The 22728-nt window shown below is 41.4% G+C and overlaps 1 long non-coding RNA gene across 18 annotated transcripts in view; it reads right to left on the reverse strand.

Annotated features, from left to right (window-relative positions):
- LOC107504239 overlaps window positions 1-22728 on the reverse strand; it is a 113740-nt gene that overhangs the window by 46034 nt on the left and 44978 nt on the right. For 14 of the 18 annotated variants that reach the window (XR_004951953.1, XR_004951955.1, XR_004951948.1 and 11 more), the window contains one exon: window positions 20252-20398. The exons of 2 other annotated variants lie outside the window; for them this stretch is intronic. This is a non-coding gene — a long non-coding RNA (uncharacterized LOC107504239). Of the gene's footprint in view, window positions 1-1776; window positions 4541-13264; window positions 13391-20251; window positions 20399-22728 lie in introns of all 18 variants that reach the window. 2 more of the 18 variants (XR_004951952.1, XR_004951951.1) reach the window with 2 other exon arrangements.

Genomic DNA, 22728 nt, shown 5'->3' on the forward strand with positions numbered 1-22728 from the left:
TTTTATGGCTGAGTAATATTCTAATACATATTTACTACCTCTTCTTCATCCATTCATCCACTGATGGACATCCAGTTTGCCTCCATATCTTCACTATTGTAAATAATGCTATAATGAACATATGAATGCACATGTCCCTTTGAAGTAGTGTTTTGAGTTTCATCGGATATGTATATATCCAGAAGTGAGATTACTGGGTCTTTTTGTGCTAGAGAAAATAACGTGGCAGTTTTTTAAAAAATAAAAATATAACTACCATGTGATCCAGCAATCCCACTTCTAGGTATACATTCAAAAGAATCTACAGCAGGGTCTTAAATAAATATATATGTTCATAGTAGCATCATTCACAATGGCCAAGAGGTAGAAGAAACCTAAGTGTCCATCAAAAGAAGACTAGATAAAGAAAATAAGGTATGTACACACAATGAAATATTATTTCATTAAACCCTAAAATGGAACCATTAAACCTTAAAATGGAAGAAAACCTTGTCATATGCTACAAAGTAGATGAACTTTGAGTACATTATACTAATTGAAAGAGTCCAGTCACAAAAAGACAAATACTGTATGATTCCACTTATATGAGGTATCCAAAGTAATCAAATTCATAGAAACAGGAAGTAGAATGGTGGTTACCAGTGGTTGGAGAAGGGAGAAAAGTCGAGTCATTTAATGGATATACAGTTTCACATTTCAAATTCTGGAGATCCGTTTCACAATGATGCGAATATATTGAACCCTACCAAACTGTACGATTAAAAATGATAAAGATGATAAATTTCATTTTTCACCACAATAAAAAAAAATGGTTTAATTTTTATTTTTTAAGTGGATGTATTGCAATGAAAGGTGAGTCCAGAGGAAGTGAAAGTTGACTTGTGGGGTGAGGTTGGGGCTGGGGGATAACGGAGAACTAAGAGATTTTGAAACAGAGGAAAAGAAACCAGCAGGAAAACATATGTCCAGGGATATAAGGGGAAAAAGCAGAATGATGAAATCAAGTCCCAAGAGGAAGCAAGGCCTCCCACTGGGGACTAGCAAGGCTCCAAGAGCACTGAGTCGAAGAACTGCTAGAAATGACATGAGGGCATTTCTTTTCCAATAGTTCCAGTTTTTCACTTGAATAAATCAATGACATTATACACAAAAGCTAAGCCTTGGCTTCCTTGCATCATGAGTCTCTCAATTTGAAAGAAAAACCACATGAGTGTGAATTAAAGTGATTTTTCAGACCCAAACCAAAGCCAGCAGTGGAAGAGGTCTCCTAACTGGTACCAATACAAGATAAAATGTGTATCAACCACTCATTCAACCAGTCTTTCCTCTCTGTTCCCATGGGACTTACATCGTAGAGGCACCATCAGGATGCTCTGTTGTGTCACACAGATAGAGCCCCCGTTGTGTGTCTCTGCACCCTTGCTTTTCTGTTTCTCTTCAGAGTTGGTGAATGCCTTGAGATCTTGGACCAATCCTATAAGACCACTGCCCGTGGCAATAACTGGCCAGTGTTTGTATACATATAGCCAAGGAAGTCCAACTCCATGGTAGCTGAGAAAGCAAAGTTCTTCCAACCAGGAGCTCTGCCCACAAGGCAGAGAAGATGGGCTGGAACAGCCTACATGGTCTAAGACTTAGTTGGCCCAGTGTGAGTCCTAACCAAGAACCAGAGCACATGAGAAAGGACACAAGGGTAGCTCAAATGCAGCAGTGAAAGAAGGACATGAAAGAAACATCAGGAGAAAAAGTCATTTGCTGTATCATTTGCTGTAGCACCTTATGTCCTGTGGTTCACAAAAGTCCAGAGGGCATCTTGGATCTGGCAGATCACTGTGGAGAGAAGCCTCTCTCTTGAGCAGGAGCAGAATTTATAGTGCCCTTGATGCCTCTAAAGTCAGACCTGAAATGTCTTTTCCATCTCTGGTCACCCAGTCACCAAAGGATCTCCATGGGATGTGGGGGAAAAAATATTAGAACTTCTACATATTTTTAAAAATCTTATCATTTTGCATTTTTATCTTTATGTATATTTTATAATGTATATAATCTATTAGTACAATATTAAGTATATTGGGAGTTTATGCTCAAAATATTTTCATGATAAGGGTGAACAATCAAATAAAGTTTGGCAATTACTGCTTTGAAGCAACCTGTCTTTTAATACACCTGCCCATTAGTATCTGCAAGGAGGGCATCAAGCACCACGCACCTGGGTATATCTATTGACTTTTGTACCAGACCAACAGACAGAGGATGTGGGCAGACAAAGAGGAGGAGGGCAGTGGGCAGGCGGAGCAGTTACCAGGTGGAACTAATTCCAAAGGGGCAGGAGGAATGACAAGGCTCCAGAAAAGCAGGAAAAAGAAGAGAATTTCCCAAGGATTGAGTAATGAATGTTCTTGGAGTCTGCTGTCAAGAGGCAAATTTTATCAGACTTATCCATGGTTTTCCTTGGTTTTCACACACCACGTTGTTGCACTCAGAAGGTAAAGGAGTCCTATAGGTAGAAAAAGTTTTATCCTCAGGGATACAGAGGTTATGTCCTTAGTGGGTTTACTAATTCCCCTGAATCTGTCGTAAAAGGGAACAACTCTTGGTGGCTGGAATGTGGCAGCATCCTCAGCTGGATATTAGGCTTTCCAGGGACCTCACATGCACAGGCACACATGCATGCATGTATGCACACAACATGCAGGCATACGAACACACTTGCATGCTTACACACATGCGCACAAATACATGCACACACATATACGCACAAACTCAAGTTCACGGTTCTAAAACATGAATTTGTATGTTTCAAGTCTTAATTTCTATAATGTTGAATGTAACATCTAACTAGTAAAAATAAATAAGTAAAATATTTTAAGTATGTAATAGCTATCATTTTCATGAGGTTGGCAACTAGGTGCATTATTATGCACCTTAATGGATTTATAAAGACAAACATAATTACAAGCTTGATAAAGAATGAGGAGTACTTTGAATTTATATCAATGTCCTCATTTACAATGGCTTCTTAAAAATCCATCATATAGCTCTATCACAAATTATTTTATCAAATCCTGCTGGGCAGGAAAAATGAAGAGGTAAAGGTCAAAGGGTACAAGGTGCCAGTGAAGTAAGATATACAAATTCTAGCAATCCATCACATAGCATAATGTCTATAGCAAACAATTCTGTATTATATACTTAAAATGTGTTGCGAGGGTAGGTCTTATGTTAAGTGTTCTGACCACAAAAAATAAGAAAGAAAAAGAAAAAAAAGAAAGAATAATAATGAAAATAAAGAGGATGAGAAGAAACTTTGAGGCGATAGATATGTCGATGACCTTGATGTTGGTGATGGTTTCACAATATAGACTTATCCCCAAACTCCTGGAGTTATACATTAAATACATACAGATTTTACATGTCAGTCATACCTCAATAAAGTGCTTAAAAAAAAAACTACTGATAAAAATTGAGATAATTTTCAGCCTTTCACTGCAGCAAGGAATGTTTTTTGTTTTGGTTTAGTTTTTTATGGTGCTAGCTTTCACTCGTGAGAGCCACAGGGAGCATCTTCATATTAGATTTCTATACATTAGATGTCCAAGGTGTCAGGTTGCTGAGTCGAAAGGTATTTACATTTACAAATATGATCTGAACCACCAGATTTCCCTCTAAAAATATTGATTTCAGTAATGTGTTAGAGAGCCCTTTTCTCTATACTCTTAACTATCTCTGGGGATTCTCAATTTTTTTAATCAAATTTTTGTCAGTCAAATAAACAACAAAATGACATGTAAATTTACATTACATTTACATTAATTATTTACAAGGTTGAACATCCACAGTATCAACCTTACCTATTATTTGCATTAATTGAATTATTACTAGTTTGTAGATTTCCCACTTATTTATTTTGTACTATTCAGATTCACATTTGTTTGCCAGCGTTTTTTTTTTTTACTATTAAAGACATTAGCCATTTGTCCATAACAAAAAAAAAAATATTTTTCCAATATATTGTTCTATGTTTTAAGCTTTACTTATAGCACTTTTGCTGTATGAAAGTTTTACGTCATAGCCAATTTTATCAAATTAACCAATTTTTTGCTTTATATTGTCTTTTGTCAAGCTTAAAAGAGTCTTTCTATTACAAAAGTATTAAGATAATTATCAATATTTGCTTCTGATACTTTTAATATATTTTTACATATTTAAATATTTTATTCCTCTAGAATTTATTTCAAAGGAGAAGAGGGGAAATCCAACTTTATGATTTCTACACAGCTAGTATCAATGAGAGCTGCCCAACATTTGCTATCGAGTGAGCTATGTCCCCCAAACTGGCCAGAAACCCACCTCCATCACCTGTTTCTGTCCTTTCTCCACTTCCCAGTCTTTTCCACGACCTACCTGCAACAGCACCACACCCTTCAGCATCAGGGCTCTGTGACATATGTATTATCTTGCAGGGCAAGCCTTCTGACTACTTCTCTTTTTCAAAATTTTCATATTCTTTCTATCAATCATTTTTGTTCAACCAGTGGAACTGTAAAAATTATTTTATGACAAAAAAAACTATGTTAAACATTTAGAATTTTCATACATAGTATTATAATAAACTTTCCCAAAAAATTTATTTAGAACAGGAATAAGCAAAAAAAGTTTTCTGTAAAAAGCCAAATAGTGAATTTGTCCTCTGTCACAACTACTCAACTCCAGCACTAAAGTGTGAAAGCAGTCATAGATAGTAGAAAAAAAATTTTATTTTTATGGTGACATTGGTTAACGAAATCCAATAAGTTTCAGCTGTACACTTTAACAGTAAGGCATATATATATATATATATATATATATATATATATATATATATATATTTACACTGTGTGTCTGCCTCCCATAGTTAGATTTCTTTCATCTCATGTTTGATCTCCTTTACCCCATCTACCTCCCCACCTCTGGTAACCACGAGTCTATTGTCTATGTCCATTAATGGGCATGGCTACATCCACAAAACTTCATTTACGAAAACAGGCAGAGGTACAACACACTATTACTCAGTCATAAAACGGAATGGAGTATTGATACATGCTACAGTAAAGATGAAACTTGGAAACATTCTATAAAGTGAGAGAAGATACAAAAGGTCTTCACATATTGTATGAAACCAGTCATATGAAATATCCACAATAGGTATCCGTACAGACATTTTCAAGTTTGCTCTTTTGGACTGTCAATCTTGATCCAGTTGGAGAAATATTGATCAGTTTTGTCTTCCCAGCATACATCTGTTCTCATTTTAAAGATGCCGTTTTATTGCTTTCCACAAGACCCACTGAGGAAGAACAGGAAGATGGCTGTGGAGTGTGATTCTGTCTGCACTCCTCCAGCTGGGGTCTATAAGTGACCCCTGAATCCAAGACACCCTTGGTCTTCATAAGGTTTACCCCAAAGCCCTCAAAACCCATAGCCAGATCAATGAAAATGAAGCAATGTACTTTTTGTTAAGATGTGTATAAGTTGCAGCATACTGTGGATACAGGCTACCCAAACAAGCATGCCCACTAGTAACTCCTCTTTAAACCCAAGCTAGGGAAAAAAGATTGTCAAGAAAGCTGACAGCTCCCTTACTCTTCCTCTCTATTCCTTTTAAGCATTCTGCCCTGGACTACTCTAAACCTCAGTCTTAAATCCACTTGGACGTTTCCCCTTAATGGTCAGCTCATTTTGATAAAAATCGGATAGATTCCAAAAGAACACATATCGCCACTAAACCTTGAAGCATCAGAGCACAGTTTTCTGAGCCAGAGGTATGTGGTAGGCCTATTACTTCCTTTGCTTTCCAACTCAGTAATAAATAATCAATTTGAGAGAGTTGATAGAAAGAGACAAGAGTGAAAAGTGAGCATGACACGTTTATGAGAAGTGTTTTTCCTGGGCTTCTTAAGTATTTTGCCTTGAGTTTCTCGATCACCTTAAAAGGAGAAGGGAACACCTGCCTCGTGTTACCTGGCCATGGCTTGGACGTATGAGTAGACGGATGAGGCAATATCAGGAACGAACAAAAAGTCATGGGGAAAGAACAGCTTGACAAGTTAACCGAAATTTTATATTATTTCTAATTAAGAGATACAAAGAGAAATATAGACAGACACCAAATCTCTAAAGGATAGAAATACTTTGTTTCTAGCTGAGTTCTCTCTTTTTTCTAAATTTCTTTTAATTTTTCAATTACAGCTGACATACAATATTACATTAGTTTCAGGTGTACAACTTAGTGATTAGACATTCATATATCTAGTTGAATTCTCATAAAAAGTTCCTGTATGTGGCTTCTGACATTGGAACAGAGTATTTTTATGATATATTTTTTTAACCCCTTCCCCAAAAACTGAGCTTTTGGAATCACAACTTACCCAATGCTTCCCTACGGTAAGGACTTAAGTAGAAACAGTATTTGTCGTCTCCATGAGCTGCTGTTTCCACTGAAGCAAATGGAGTTAAGGATTTGTTACCTGATCTGATGGCAATGACTTTTCAATAGACATGCACAGAATCATTGATCAGTGTGTCCTTCCCTTGTTTGCATTGCAACACTGTTCAATTTACACCAATTAAAGAATGCTTGGTTTGGGTATTGAAGAATAATTAAGGGATGCAAATCCCCAAGGGCTTCTAGAAATGACATCTGACTGGAATGGTGATTAAGGCATGAAGGCAGCATTAGTATTTGAATAGTTTGACTGATATACAAAATCATTACAACGTTTCTCCAGGAAGAATGACATTAGGTCAATGTATGTACTTGCCTGGTCACCCTAAACAAATTTGACAGATCTAATTCTAAGTAATTGCTCAGAGTTTAGTGGCTGCCTCTGTCCCCACAAGGGCAGCTGTGTGGACCGCATCTTGTAATTGAGATGTGTCTTTAAACTATATGTGTCAACCCAACATGCAAATGTGCTCTCAAGAAAAGGTGAAGGGTTAGTGACACTCTGGTGAATCATTTTCCAGTCAAATTTCCACATGAAAAGTTTACTGTAGCTATTACTGAACTCCTTATCCCCTACAGCAAAGACTGACTTTGCCAGCTGCATCAGATTCTCGAGTTCATCTAAAAACTCTCTCAAAGTGTGGTCCCTAGACCAGCAGCATCAGTGTCACCGGGGAATTTATTAAAAATGCAGTCTTGGTCCCAACCCCAAGCCTGCTGAACTCCAGACTCTGGGGGTGAAGGCCTGCAATTAACGCCCACTCAGGTTTGAGAACCAGTGATCTATGGCCCACTGGTTCACTTTATCAATAATGGAATGAAGGCCCGTAGGTTACATAATTTGCCTAAATTCACACAGTGTGAGTGGCAAAGGAGGCTGGAGCTAATCATATTGTGTTCAGAACATTTAATTCCTGACTTTTATTATTATTCAGTTAAGTTGTGAAAATGTCTGCTGCCCTGTTTTGTGTTTATTGTGCAACCTCAGCTTCTCCCCAAGAATTTATACAGGGTATGTCTCCTCTTCCTCCTGGACACCGGAGTCGGGTGCAGTCACTGGACTGGCAGGAGAATCATCGCTCAAGCCAGAGATTTGCCTGCCAGGGTGAGAGCCTCGAGAGGTGTCTTCTTCTGCCGATGAAGATGGTGGATGCGCATGTAGAGAATGACCCTCCATCGCCTGGGGTTCCTGACCAATTGTGATGCACAGAGCCCTGCTGTCCCCACCGGATATGCAGTGAGAACAACAGACTATTGTGGCAAACCGCTGATGTTTGGAGAATGTTTGTTACTACTCCATAACCCAGTATGTCACAGGACCCTTTGGGACTTCTGGATGGTCCCCTTGTACTATTAAAATTGAGTGTCATGTCGGACAGAGTGGAGGTAATAAAGGAACATCATCCCTATTTAAAATAGAATAGAATAGAACGAGATTTCCAAGGGGACATAAGGATGGAAACCAAATGTGAGTTACTACAGATTCTGGAGGATTTAACTTTCTTTTTTACAACTCATTGTATCATTTGCCATTTAATCCCAGTGTAACGACCCTTGGGCCATACGGAGCCTAGATACCCAACTAGACTGAGTGAGTCCAATCAAAACTGAAAAATAGGGTGGCCTCATTTGCAGGTGACACAAGCAGGCATCCCAGTACCTCATCAAGCAGCCCAGCCAAAGTGTAAGAGAAAGGTTTCTTTCCAACTTGCCCAGGCTCCCACAGATGGATAAAGCCTATTCACATCATTTGCTCCCCTTGCTCCCCATTCCCCATTCTTTTCTTCCTAACCACCCCACCAGACAGGTGAAGCCATGCACCCAGTGACTCTACTCCTGCGTCCCCTCCCCTTGTCTTTCTCCTATGATCCCTCTTGGCAGTAATGCTGTGCCTTTCAGCCATTGCGTCCTGGCTCCCTGTGCAGGGCAGTGAGTAAAATGTGCCTCTCAATGGGAAGGAGCAGACAGGGTGGATTAATGGCAGCGGCAGAAGAGTGATACGGCCCCCACAGAACAAAACGAGGGCGACCTGGACAAAACAAAGCGCCACAATAGATCATTTCTGAAAAGTCACCAGACAGCTTTGAAACCCAGGGTTGTGTGTTACAGGCAGTTTCACATCCATGGGCTTTCAAGAGGCATTAATGGAAACGGAGAGTAACTCTTTTCCATACCTCTTTTCAGGGTTTTTGTCGGCCAGATGACAATTTACCATTCAATTCCCATAGTTTAATATGCAGAATTAGGAATTGGCCCCTTAAGAAATTGCCTTTTAAACTCTCAGAAATTGTAACGATTTTATACACTGATCAAAATTTCTTCCTCCTCTCTCCTATTTTTCATTTTTAAAACTACTCATAAACATACACGTGCATTCGCACAAACATTTCCATCTTCACTTTTCTCAGCAATGTTCTACTCAGAAAATCTCCAACTAAAGAGGTTCTTCATCTTTAAGCTTGATATAGGGTTTAGTTTTCATACTTAACTATTTCTTCATTTTCCCAATTTCATTATGCGCCAGACTTTTTTTTCTGAATAAAAAGATGTATCCTAGAAAACATTAATCGCCGTGTATTTGGAATGATGGCAAGTGTTGGGCCAAACTGGTGAAAAGTCGGAAGCAAAATAAAATAGGACTTTCATTCATTGACTCAGCAGGCGTTTACCAAGCAGACCCTGGTGTGGCTAGCTCTGAATACATGCTATTTTAGATCATCTAATAAAAACAATTACCGTTTACTAGAGGAGGACTCAATACAATGTCCCCGACTGGAATGGCCCAGCCACTCTTTTAACAGTGGAGAGCACATATCTGGCTCCCTCCTCAGAAGCCTGCAGTGCTTCGCTGGTTCATCTTATTCACCTTCCCTATCACCTTCAAGGGAACAGAAACGGAGGCCGGAGAAAGTGAGCTGGTGGCCTGAGAATGAGACTGGGAGAAGTCAAGCCATGGCTCTGGCCCGGCACGTTTGATCTGACTCCCCACGCCTCTTCCAGGGGCTGTTTGGGGGGCAGGGGAAGAACAACACACAAGGACACTTTCCCCCAGGAAATCCGGCCACGTCTCATGCCACTCTTCCCTCGTTCCCCCTCCTGTCCCCAGGAGGGCCCAGCTCCCAGGCCGGTTCCAGGGAGCAGCTGTGCCGATGGCTGGCCGGCTATTCTCCAGGGGCAGTCAAGCGTATCCCGATTCCCAGAGAACTCTTTGGGGTGAGAGATGGACAAGAGGGGTGGGAGGAAAGGAAGAGAAAGGAAGGTTTTGCTCCTTAGCAGGTCTGTAAAGCGACACTGGGGCACACTAACCATTGCCTGATGTGCAAACTTGAAACGTGGACTTCATTTTAGATCTCTCAGGTATGCGAAAAACTAACCCAACAAAAGGAGTCTATGGCGATATACTCAACTGGGACTATTTCAGACCCTAATATCACTTCACTGTCAAAAAAAAAAACGAGAGAGAAATTATTTCCTATTTCTGCTGACTGTGTTAAAACCCTTAGAAATTTGCAACACATGTGTATCAAATCCACACATTGTACACCTAAGCTTTCATGGTGTTATATGTCAAATATATCTCAATAAAGCTGGGGGGAAATGAAACCTTAGGGAGAAAACCCAAGAATAACTGCACTGACACATGCAGGTTCTGAAAACTGTACTGTTTCCTTCCTGAAATAACTTACTTGTTAATAGTTATTTCAAAAAGAGTCAGGATGTTGCTCTATAAGAGGCAAAATCTCACTTAGAAAAATTACTATTTAAAGGAAATAGTGATTCTTAAATATAGATCTCACTTGAGAAAAATCGGTAGTTTAATGGTCTGGGAAGCTTTTATAAATTAAAGTATTTCCATTGCCATCTTCACTAGCCTAAACCAGGGGTAGAAGTTCCAAAAGAAGCGTCCCAAAGCCCCATCACAACAATCCTCACAGCCCATAGGCACACTAGTACTCGGGATCTCGTGGGAGGACCCTTTCAACAGCCTCACCCAGAAGCAGAAACTACAAATGTCGACAAGATGACAGCACCACTACTAAACTCTCAACCAGCCTTCCCCAGCCTGCTTGGAACTGAACAACATATTGCCTGAGAAACCCTCTTCCAACTTAACTCTTAAAACTATTGGCTTGGATTTATTATTTTTTAATTGAGTTCAAATATTATGTGGTCAAAGAAATTCTTCTGTGATTTTTTAATACCCTTTCCCAACCTCCACTGCTAGCACTGCCATAGCCAGTGGCAAAGGTAAAATTGTTACCTTTTCGCAGTTCTTTCTCCATAGCACAGTAACAGTGATCTTAAACAACAATCAAGTGAATTACCCACACAGATACACACTCCTTTGTTAATCTTCGACCTTCCATTTATATTGTTAACCTCCTACTGTGCTTCTCTTCACTCTCTTTTTCTTTATGGCTCCTTGCACTCAAGAATTTCTTCCTTGCCCCAGGGCCTTTGCACATGCTCCCCTCTGCTCAAGATGATGTGCCCCACTTCATGCACACCTGGCTTCTTATCTTCCTTTAACACTCAGCTGAAACAACACCTCCATGCAGAGGCTTCCCTGACCACCCTATCTAAAGCAGCTCTCTCTTGTACGTCCATCTCCATTCCAGCCCAGAGTCTATGGCCTTCACAACACATATTCCAGTCTGAAGGTGTTTAAATTTTGTCTGTCTACTTGTTTTTGTCTGTCTCCATATTAGAATGTAGGCCTAAGGAAGATAGGGACACAGGTCTTTCATTTGCCATCACCAGCAAACTTGCACATTGCTTATATGTATCCAGTGCTCAATAAAAATTTGTGGAAGGAAGGAAAGCAGGAAATAATAAAGGAAAATGAGATATTGACTTGAAATCAGAGATTTCCGTATTATTCAGGGTAAAAACCTCTGTTATTCTATGAAACAGTCCCTAAAATACAGCGGCTCACAAAAACAAATTGCTTTCTCAGGAGTTGGGCATTCCAGGCTGGAAGGGTGTCCTGTTTTGCACAGTGATGACAAGATCCAGATTCTTCTACTGTAATTGCTCCTCAGTTGTGCCGGGCAGTGTGCACCTGCTTGGTTTAATGAGGTTGCCAGCTCATCTAGGTTCCAGCCCACAAGAAGTCTAGAAAGAGCAATTTCCAGTCAGGACGTGAAACAGAAGTTGCACAAATCACTTCTGCTGACATTTCATAGGCAACGATTTAGTCTATGCCTAGAAAGGAAGGTTGAGAAGTAGAGCCTCCATCTGGTTGGCTTTATGTCCAGGAAGAAGGGAAAATGGATTGGGGGAAACTCAGCATCTTCTGTGTGTTCCTAGACTCTGATGTGTTAGGAAACTTTCTGGGACCTGTCTCAACGTGGCAAAGCCCAGGTGCAGAATATTTTTCTGATGGGAAGCATAAGATCTTTCACTCTAGATCTCACTCACCACTCTGCAGAGCTCCTGGGAGCTGGAGGGGGCAGTGTGACCTCAGGGGCAGCAGTCACTGCAGTCACTACGAATGCTGAGACACCAACATGCTCAATCCTTTCCTTCTTCATGGGCTTTGAAGCTCAGAAACATCCAGATGCATTTTCAGTTTTGCACCTAAATTTTCCCATTCAGTTCTTTGCTCACCATGCAAGAAAATGCAAAAAGCGATTGACCACAGTACCTGCTGTTCTAATTTGGAATGAGGGAAATACATGTACCTCTTTGGTATCCCCAACACAATCCCAGTGTAGCAGATAAACTGTCTTTTTTACAAGTGTTTGTCTAGCCTCTTTGACTAGATTGCAAGCTCCCTAAAAGAAATAGATAGCAAGTTGTGTTCCTGTAGCTCATGACATCCAACACAATGGGAATGAATCATACCCTCTCAACAAACAGTCCACTGAGTTATCGACATGGAGATATCGTCAGATTAAAGACAGGTCTACATGACCCTAGAAAAATAAGTTAATTCAGTAGATTAGTCCCAAAAATTGGTTAATTCAGAATCTCCTCTTTAAATACTAAAAAAAAAAAATAAAAAATCTGCTTATGTGAACTGAATGACTTACTATCCCCAAATAGAAGAAGCTGAAAATGTTGCCTAAAATTATACTGCACACTGAAACTTCTGGTAACTCAGGATGCTGCCTTCTGGGTGGTGTTTATTCTATGCCACAAACACCTGAATTACTGAAATGGAAATCAATCCAGATTCCATGCTTAGGGTTCCAGCACTTTGTGGATTGGCACATGTGTCTGACAAAAATCTGGGGAATGCTTAGCTTTTCATTCCTCTGAGAATTATGCCATTTTCCAAGAAAAGCTAAATAGCTCATTCATGTTTCACCCTCTGTTCTTCCAGCCTGGTTTCCTGAGGATATTTTTTAGCCAGACTGGTGGTGGTGGTGGTGTTTTTTTTTTTAATAGGCTGCTGGAAACCGAAAGTTTTCTACTTAAACTTATATTGAATGATTCTTGAGCGCACTATCAGATGAAGAATATTATGCTTATTTCATCTATTACAGATGAAAAAAAAAATGAATGCATGAATGGCATCCACTCAGTGGCTTTTGTTGACAGATGCCCCCAGAGTATAACTGAAACCCACGCGAAATCTCCCAGAGACATTTCTGAGGGGAGCAAACTAATAAGTAGCATCAGGAAATGAAGCTGCTGTGTTTTCTTTTCTTTCTGCGTCACTTTTCTCATCAATAGAAATGAAGAACTTCATATTTCAAGGGCTTTTTGCACAAGAAACCTGAGTGTGGCTTTAACCCACATTGAAGTCTCTCGACAGGGGAGTTTTGGAGTTACCTGAAAAACTTGAACAGAGCAGCAGAACTTCTTAGCATCCATCAGGGGCTTCCAAGAGGAAAGTGATAAGTATGTAAACCACGCACAAACATGGGGCGCGCTCCAGACCATCTCGATCCTTGGACCCTTGTTTTCAAGAAGAGGAGCTGCCGTGAACTTCAGAGCATAAGCCCAGATTCACTCTGCGAACTGAAGCAGTAAGTTTAACTGCAGGCAAGGAAAATACTTGGTTTGGCTTAAGTGGACAGTTCAGGCCAGTGTGAACTGGGCAGGAGAAAAAGTCCAAGAGTCTGTAAAAATTCTTTAGAAAACAGAAAGGCACCAGTCAGCAGAGGTGGCTTGACGATGTTTAAATGTGCTTCGCCCAAAGATACCCCGCCCCTCAATACATCAAGAATAGCTGTGGTGCTTCGATATGAAAATATGATGACTTTTTTAACTTCTGGATTTAATATTCCCTACGGTTAACATGCATTTTTTTCATAATGGGGAAAATTAAGAAATTAAAATGACAACTCTTAGAAAAAAAGATAGTCTTCCTTCCTCAAATTGATGAAACTAGTGAAGGCTTCCAAGAAAACTCTTGAACGGAGTCTTTATCACGGAGGAATAAAATGCATGGTGGGCTGGGGACAGACAAGTAGCCCCGTGAACGCGGAGCAAGGGCAAGGTTGACGTGGCAGGAGGCAGGGCTGAGTGGGACCACACTGAGGTGCTGGGACACCTTCTTCCTATAGGCTGTTGGCAGCTTGCTGAGCTGGTCTACGAATGAGCAGGTCTCTGTCGCCGCCTCACACTGCATCAGGTGCTGAGAGTTGGTCAGTCATCACAGAGCACAATTGCCACCTTCAGAGAGCCAGCAAGGGAGGTGCCCTTGTTTTATGACATGTAATGATGATGAATCACATGGCTTATCACAAAGTAACTGAGTCACATAGAGCAGTGCAGCCTGAAGCCTGATGGCATTAAATCCAAAAGCACGCAGGTGACAACAAGCAGTATTGCTGATGAACTGGGGGCATGGAAGAGATGGCATGTTTTCTATGGTGTTGCCTTCTACCTACCCTACTGTGGCAACCTGGGTCTCAGTGGGAGACAGATGGCCCATTCACGTGGGCGACTGGGGGAGGTTAATGAAGGGTCTGTTTATAGGAGTGTCATCAGGGTTAAGAAAACCAAAACTGTGGTGAGCATTTATCACCCCTTAGCTTGAAGCAGCACTGGGGAGGGGTGAGTCCTACTGACAGAAAAGAAACTGTGTCACCCTCAGGTCAACAAAGAAGACAGGGAAACCAGGACCCTGACCTCACCATCCTGCTCCTGAATTCTCAGGTCCCGGTCCAGCCTGACCCTGAGGGCAAAGAAGACACCGATGCCATCTATACTGATGTACCTCCCCCGGGTTCTCCACATGACAGGGTGCAAAAGGAGAGAGGTGTCTGAGGGGCAAATGGAAAACGTCCAGCCCACACATTATACTCTTAACCATTCATGTCCTATGGTCGACCTACCCCCACAAGGAGGTAAGCTTCCGGAGGACAGGGACTGAGCTAGTAGTCTGTCCCCTACTGGGTCCCCAGTACCTGCACACGATAGGCACTCAGAGAATATCTGTTGAATAAATAGGAGCAAGGAAGAGACAGGAGCTTTTTATATAAGGTAAAAATAGTCTTGACGGGGTGTCACCCTGTGGTGAACTGGCTCTTATTGTGGCATTCTGCCCAAAGCAAAATACAGTCAACATATATGAGAAGGAAAATATGGTGAAGTATGAGATTTGCTGAAAAGATTATATTTATGCTTTGCTTGGAGTGAAGAAAAGTTTTGGGAAATGGACTGAAGAATTTTAAATTGCCTTTAAAAAAACTACAAGAAATATATCTTTCTCCTAACTTTTAGACCTGTGGTCTAGAAATGAGGGGAGAGTTGCCAGGATTATTAAAGAAACTCTGTGTTAAACAGTGAAAAGATGTCAGGTTGTGGGTTTCTCGGCCAGGGGAGGTTTTAGAGACCAACGTTGTCTGGATTTGATGACAGGTAATGACATTAACTAATTACAAAACTAATCACATTTGGAGCAGTGGAAGCTGAGATCACGATAAGCATAATCTAATCCCTGACTTCAGGGTTTGGGGAACCAGAGGATAAGTTTTCTCCCTCAGCAAAGCTTGACCAGATGATGCCTTTTGGAGTCCTTTGTCTGAATATTTTGAAAGCTACAGATACAAGGGTTGGAACTAGCGTTCTGAATTGCAGTTGCCAGTGGCTGGACTGGCACTGATCGAGGGCACTCCAGGGACACGATGTGGGTCACCACTGGCTGAAGATGAGCCGTCACCGGGCACTCTATCAAGGTAAGTGCCTGGCCCTCAACCCACTCCCTCTTTCCCTAAAATCCTGGACTTGTCTGTACACACTCCACTCATCACCAGTTTGCTCATCTTGAGCAGCTTCTAATCCATTGGAACTTCAGTTTCTTTGCATACAGATTAGAGATAAAAATATTGGTTTTGTTTGCCTCAACAAATTGAGTGACAATCCAGAGACATAGAGTTTACTTTGCATGTTATAAACTGCTTAAGTATAAAAAGTATTGCTAGTACTAGGCCAATGACAGGTCCATGCACCTGTGAGACGAATACTTCAATCATCAGAAAGGTGGAGAATAATTAAAATGAAGAAGCTGGCCAACTTCTAGTGGTCAGTAATTCCTCCACTGTTTCCCTCTTCCCTCCTGTTTTCTCTGGCCCCCCGGGAGGAAAGGAAAGAGGCCGACCTTCTTCAAAGCACATCCGAGACAACAGAGCCTGGGCTGTGCCATGGAAATGCCCTGTCATTCTTCTCATTCCTTAAGCCCCAATGTGAAACTTGAAAGGAAACGAAATCCTAAATGTCAACACTATCTTTCAGTCACTTGGAAAATTATCTACCTCTACTTTCTCTCTCTTAGCAATTCACTCACCCTCAATTGAAGCTGTCCTTTGAGTTGAACCTCACTTTTCAGAAACCAAGCAATCATTTAAGAAAAAAAGAAACATTAAGAGATCCAGATTTCAATTAACTCTGCCATTGATTTTGGTAATTCTGGGGGAGGCTTCTTTAGATAAAGTGGGAGCAAAGAACTCACAGACTAATGAAGTTTCTAAAGACGGCAGTGGGCAAGACCTAAGACATTTGCAGTTAGTCCTGTTCCTCAGGCTCTGCTGAAAAGAAATATATTAGGAAAATGACCTGGAAGGGAGACCTGCTGAATTGCCCATGACAATGGAGAGTCTGTCATTCAGGGAAAGAAAAAAAAACTTTGGTGAATAATATGTCCTTGTTCTTTTTCATTTTAACGAAGTTTTTGCATTTGGTGTTTTATACAACTGTGTGATTTTAACTGATCAGTAAAATGCATATCCAACCTTGCTTTTTTAAAGCTGCACTTGTTTCATAATTGTTGAATATATATCGATCATAACAAGGGATCACTGGGTTAGCAAGTGCTCACACACGTGCATATGCACACATGCACACACACACACACAAGTTCTTTATAAATATAATAGAGGAAACCACTGATACAGATATAATTTGTAATGTGTTGTGTTATTGAATGTCTTTTGGAGGAAAAAAGTCTCTGTGAAAATAGATTTAAAACAACAGGCAGTTTAATCAGATACACACACAACATTCATCTCTGTCCCCTAGAAATATGATTTCGGCATAATGAATGAAGGGGAGGAATCCATTCTAATACGTCTCTCCTGAACAATGGAGTGAAACCAACTGTCACTGAGAACACTTTCCTCAGGCAGGGGTGGTGGGAGAATAGGATCTGATGCTGTGATAATCATGAAGAAGAGAAAAATCATCATCAGTAGGTAAACTATTAGAATTGAGCCAAGGAAATAAAGAACTATAAATGATGCAATTAGGAGTTTCATTTTAAAAGGTTTACCCCAACCATACTTAACTCTCATGGGGAGTTTAATGCTGTGACACAATGCAATAATTTTTTGAAGGCCATACCTGAGATCCCCTTCTGTGGAGGTTAGTGATGAGACTTCCAAGGAAATACAAGAGAAGTGAATTATAGCAAAGGTCTTCCACTCAAGTAACATGCAAAAAGTCAGGCTATTCAACAGCCACCCAGGCAGAGCTATAAAAGGGGACTCTTCGTCGCTCACCGCTCTTGTCGAAAGGAAACTGTTAGGTTTGCATCTGATGATGTAGCATTTCCACAGTGATGTGTCCACAAGCCCCAAGTGACAAAAGGGGCAGTGAGGGTGCCTGGCTCAGTGTCAGCACCCTGAGTGACACTCACGCACACACTGACCATGCGCTGTGTGCCAGCCTGTTCTGAGCCCTTCACCCCTCCCACAACCATGTGAGATAGGCTCGGTTTTACAGATGGTGCTGAGGTAAAAGAAGTGACTTGCCCAAGGTCACATGGTTATTAGGTGCTAGAGAGGCACTCAGAGCCAGACAGCCCTCTCTGAGATGTCCAGGAGCTGCTGCCACTCCAGTGAACTGAATTTAATTGAATAAAAAGTCGGAACGCAGTGGGTAAAAGAAGGCAGGAAATGATTTGGCTTAATTATAATCATCTTCAAAATAAAAACTGGTCACCTCAGACCTCCCCCTGCATCTCAGCAGTGTTCATCCTCCCTCTGCACACCCTCCCCGAATCTCTGGCCCATATCCATCCATGTGGCAGAACCAGGCCCAAACACTTCACAGGTTGTGAGAGAAAAAGGGCATACGAATATAGGTCGATTGAAAATATAACTTTTTATAATTTAATATTATTTCTGTTTTGAAGCATCATTCTTCCAGAGTGGCAGAAACTCAGTCTTGGGGTCTCACTTTCACTTAAGTCATGGCTAAGTTCTGAGGACTCTAGTTCTAAGACTTGGTAAGGAAGGGTTTGGGTCAATGTTTGATGCCATGCATCTACTCAGGCCACCTCTGAGTTGTCACTCAATCTCCCCACCTGGTCCTCAGACATCATTCCACATCCACCTTTTCCGTCCCTTTCCGGGCGTCAAGAGAGCAAAGACAGATCTCCTCCTCTCTACACCCCCACCGTCACGACTGTGAAATGTCCCCACAGCTTTGTTCTCTCGCATCTTTAGCTGGATCCTGAGGCCTTTCTGTTCCCCTAAGGACCAAGGCTGTCACTAAACAAAACAAGATATTGGGTAATGCTTACATTTGGATGAATATCACAGAAACCCAAAACAGAGGTTGGACCAAATACAAATTTATTATGAGACACAACAAAAGCATCTGGCACAGTGCTCAAAGATACAATCAAGGATCCAGGCGCTTTCTATCCTTCAATCGGGCCACTGTTTAGCAATGGCAGCTGTCCCTTGAGCACCCCATAAAAAAAGCCGGAAGCGAAAGAAGTGACTACAACAGACCCTGGCCTATGTTTCAGGTCAGTGCTGGAGGTATCTGTCCATCCCTCATGTAATATGGCCTGGAAGAGTGAGATTTTGGCTTTCTAACCTCTATCGCAGGTAATTGCCAGTTAGAAAGAGGTTAAAGAGGGGTTCGAGGGTGACAACCAAAAGAATCTGCTACACCCCAGAAGAAGACTCATTTATCAATGTCACTTTCTTTCCCCCAAGTAATGAGTAAGCATTAGCCTAATTGTTTGAATGAGGTAAAGGTGAAAAGAAAAACTAGGGGTAAAAAGTTGTATAATGTTTCATAAAATATTATCCCATCTCATGATTCAAGAACATTGGTCTGGGTAGACAGCCCAGAGAAAGTTCAAATGCTATTGGCTCCTCTGCAGAATCGGATTCAGCAAACTAGACACGTAGGTCTTTCAATTCGAATCCTACTCACCAGCTATATGATCTATATCAAGGGCCTTTGTCTTCTCATTCCCATCCTGCCTGGCCCAAGGGACCCAGAAGGCACTTAGCGAATAGATGTTGGGTCAAAGAAACACCCATGCATTGAACTGGGAAGGCTGGGCCAGAATGTGACAAGGCCTGTTTCCTAGCATATATGATACTACAAGATACAGTCACTACAGGAGAACCTACAGAAGCTGAGCCATTTCATGCCAAAGGTGTGCTACCAAGCTCCTACAGGGGCCTGGAAAGCTCAGGTCCAAGATCATTCTACCCACAGAGGTCCAAAGGTCCCTTCCCCTCTCCTACAGCTTCAAAATCATTTTGGCTCCCATGTGGTAGAGCAGAAAGTCTGATATGCTTGAATCAGAACCTTAGGTCTGCTACACTATGACCTAGGGAAAGTTAACTTGGATTCGAGTCTTAATTTCATTATTATAAAATGAAGCGTGTACCAAAATCTACCTTGCAGAGTTGCTGTGAAGATGAGAATGATGAGTGTAAAGTGCCCATTCACACTGGTCTTTTCAGTCCACAGTGATGGCTCTCCTTGCAGAAGACCCTGGGAACTTGGATTGGACCAGAAACAAAACCCAAACCAGTGCAGCCTGCTAAGTGACAAGAAGAGGGAACATTTCTACCAGGGGAGATTTCTTCTAGGTCAGAAGGTGCTCCAGAATTGGTCAGGTAGGTTGGTTGGTTGGTTGGTTGGTTGGTTGGTTGGTTGGTTGTTTTGAGGAAGAAGGAGGATGGTAGGGCATGTTGGCTGAGAACACTCTTCAGTCTGGCATGGTTGATTGGTACTGATCTGTAGGAATCACCAACTGACCTCAATTCTGCATAAAACTGGATATTTATGAGCCATGATGTCGGGTAGCATTTTGATCTCTTTCATACAGTCATACCATTTGCAAACTGATGAATTCTTTAGGACTCTTAGGTCACCTTCGGTGTTAGCGTATGATTCCATACAGTCATCTGTACCCAAGCGTGAGAAGTGCACTTTCATCACCATATGGAGCACAACTAAAAACGATATGCTTGCCAAAATTTTAAATAAAATAAAAACCATCTCTGGCTACATTAGTGATTGAGGAGACAAGACTCCTCCTGTATGCTTGAGCAGCCATACCTGAGGTTCTGGTGCATTCTGGGAGCATCCCTGCGAGGTAGGAAGGAAACAAACTAGGATTTCTCCAGAGGAGAGGTTGGAGTGACCACCAGCCACAAAGAGAAAGCTCTTCACGACACCAGAGTTGATGGAATGGGGAGTCCTTGCCTGATGGGGAAAGAAAGGATAAAACCGTTTTCAAATACTCAGAGAGAGCTTCCATGTGTAACAATGAGCATCAAGAAGCAAAACTAGAGCCATTTGGGGACTGCTTCATGATAGTGGGTTTTGACTCATCTTAAGGAAGAGATTTTGGTAGCTGCATCTGAAGGCGAGACACTTGGCCCTCAGTGACAGTGAGCGCCAAAGCTAACAGCATTCAAGATTGGAGGATGAGTGCCTGCCCTGTGGAATTGTAAGAAAGGTGAGGAAGATAATTGTTTCAGATCCCCTTACATGCCACATCTCAGGTGGTGACTTGGCCACACTTCTCTGGACTGTCACCTCCTTGTTTCACCCCAGTTTCCATGCAACAGGCTTCATAGGGCACAACTAATGGAGCCTCTTCATGTGTTCTCTTGACTGGTCTCTGCCCCATCCTCCTTCTAGGGCTTCCTGTTACCCATGAAGCATGAGGCACTCCAGCGAAACTCAGGGCCCAGCCGTGCTCAACATAGAGGTGAGAACAGGAGTTAATGTCCCATGAGGAAAACCATTGGCTAAGAGGTTGGAACTGGCAAATAAATTTTTTTCCTTTCTTTCTTCTCCCTCCACCCACTCTATCCTAAGACCTAATGGTTTATTCTATAAGATGATGGTCCCTGTATTAGTTTCCTGCGGCTGTTGTAACAAATTGCCACAAATTTGGGGGCTTAAAACACAGAAAGGTATCATCTTACTGTTCCAGAGGCCAGAAGAATGCAGTCAGTATCGTGGGCCCACATCAAGGTGTCAGCAGGAGCCTTGCTCTCCCCCAGAGGCTCTAGGGTCCCTTCTTCACCTGTCACAGCTTATGGTAACTATTGACATTCCTTGGCTTGTGACATTTCTCCAACCTCTGCCTCCATGGTAACACTGACCTCTGTTCTCCTGCCTCTGCCTCTGCCTCTGCATCTGATTCCTTCTTATAAAGACATTTACAATTCAGTTTAGGACCTACCCAGATAATCCTGGGTAATCTCCATCTCAGGACCCTGAATCACACCTGCAGTCTTCAGCATATAAAGTAACACTCACAGGTTCAAGGAATGCAGACACTTAGCCTATCACCGTCCAGAGGATCAAGCAATCAGTTCCACTCCATGCCAAGTTGGGGCCACATCAGTAACACACTCTTGTATTTACTCCTTTTACTTCGTTCCCCAAAACTCCCCCTACTCTTGGACTGACCTCTCCATTGAAGAGACAGCCATGAGGTTCCCCTCAAGCTCTCCTTTCTGAGGAACACTAAGTATTATATGTCAACCATTAAGAACACTGCACAGAGTAATGGTAGTAACAGTAGCAGTAGTAATACAATAACAGTTCCTACAGTTTTCAAAGAGATTTAATTTTTTTTTCCAGGGCATTGCTTAATCACTTAAAAATAGGTGTGTACACAGAGGAAATGAAGGTCGTCTGTTTCAGTGGAATTTTACACTGTGTTGAAAGATTTATTTCCCCTCGATAAAACATTTCCAGCATGGTGACCATTTTTCAGTAGAATTCCTACTAAGAGGCTGGAATTAGAAAAAATGGGTTTTCCCATAGCAAATGGAAGAAAAGGTGTTCCATTACAGGAAAGTGAAATCAATTAGTTAATGCTTACAAATTTCTCACAGACGGAAAGTGTTATCTGTATCAGTGCTAAATCCTGCCATGAATATACTTTTTGTGTGCCTAAACAAATTACATTTTTTAAAACAGCAGCGTCCTGGGTCCTGGGACTATCTGAGAAGAAACATAGCTTTAATGATGAATTACAGAATCAGATAACATCATCCCTGAAGTCAGTGAGCAGGGCCGTGACGAACTTATGTGGAGGTAAAGAGGAGAATAAGGTGAAATTCTCTACTGTAACCTTTCAGAGGTCTTTGCAGATGATGACTGTACGATTGAAGATTCTGGAAATGTTTTTATTATGAGGCAACTTTACTGGCACCTTTGTTTCAGAAAATCATATGACTTTTAGGTTTACAGATAAACCTGAAGAGAACTAGTAGCCAGTGATGTTGAACATGAGGAAAATATAGGTGAACCTCCCTGTTTAAGAGGTAAACACCAAAAATGGTTAGCAACTGTCAAGAACTTCAGCTCTCCTATCATGAGAAGGCAAATTCAACATTTTGATAGAAGCTGCTTCCTCTAGGCACATTTGATAATGGTTATTTCAAAAATTACAAGACAAATCATTGAATGAACACAACCTGACTGAAGACTGCATTTAACACTATGGTAAAGTCCACCTCCAGTATGTTTTAATATGGCATTTTATTGGACAATTCATATCTGAAAATTTC

The sequence above is a fragment of the Rousettus aegyptiacus genome, unplaced genomic scaffold (genome assembly GCF_014176215.1).
Source record: "Rousettus aegyptiacus isolate mRouAeg1 unplaced genomic scaffold, mRouAeg1.p scaffold_m13_p_7, whole genome shotgun sequence".
In the NCBI taxonomy this organism is placed as follows: Eukaryota; Metazoa; Chordata; class Mammalia; order Chiroptera; family Pteropodidae; genus Rousettus; species Rousettus aegyptiacus.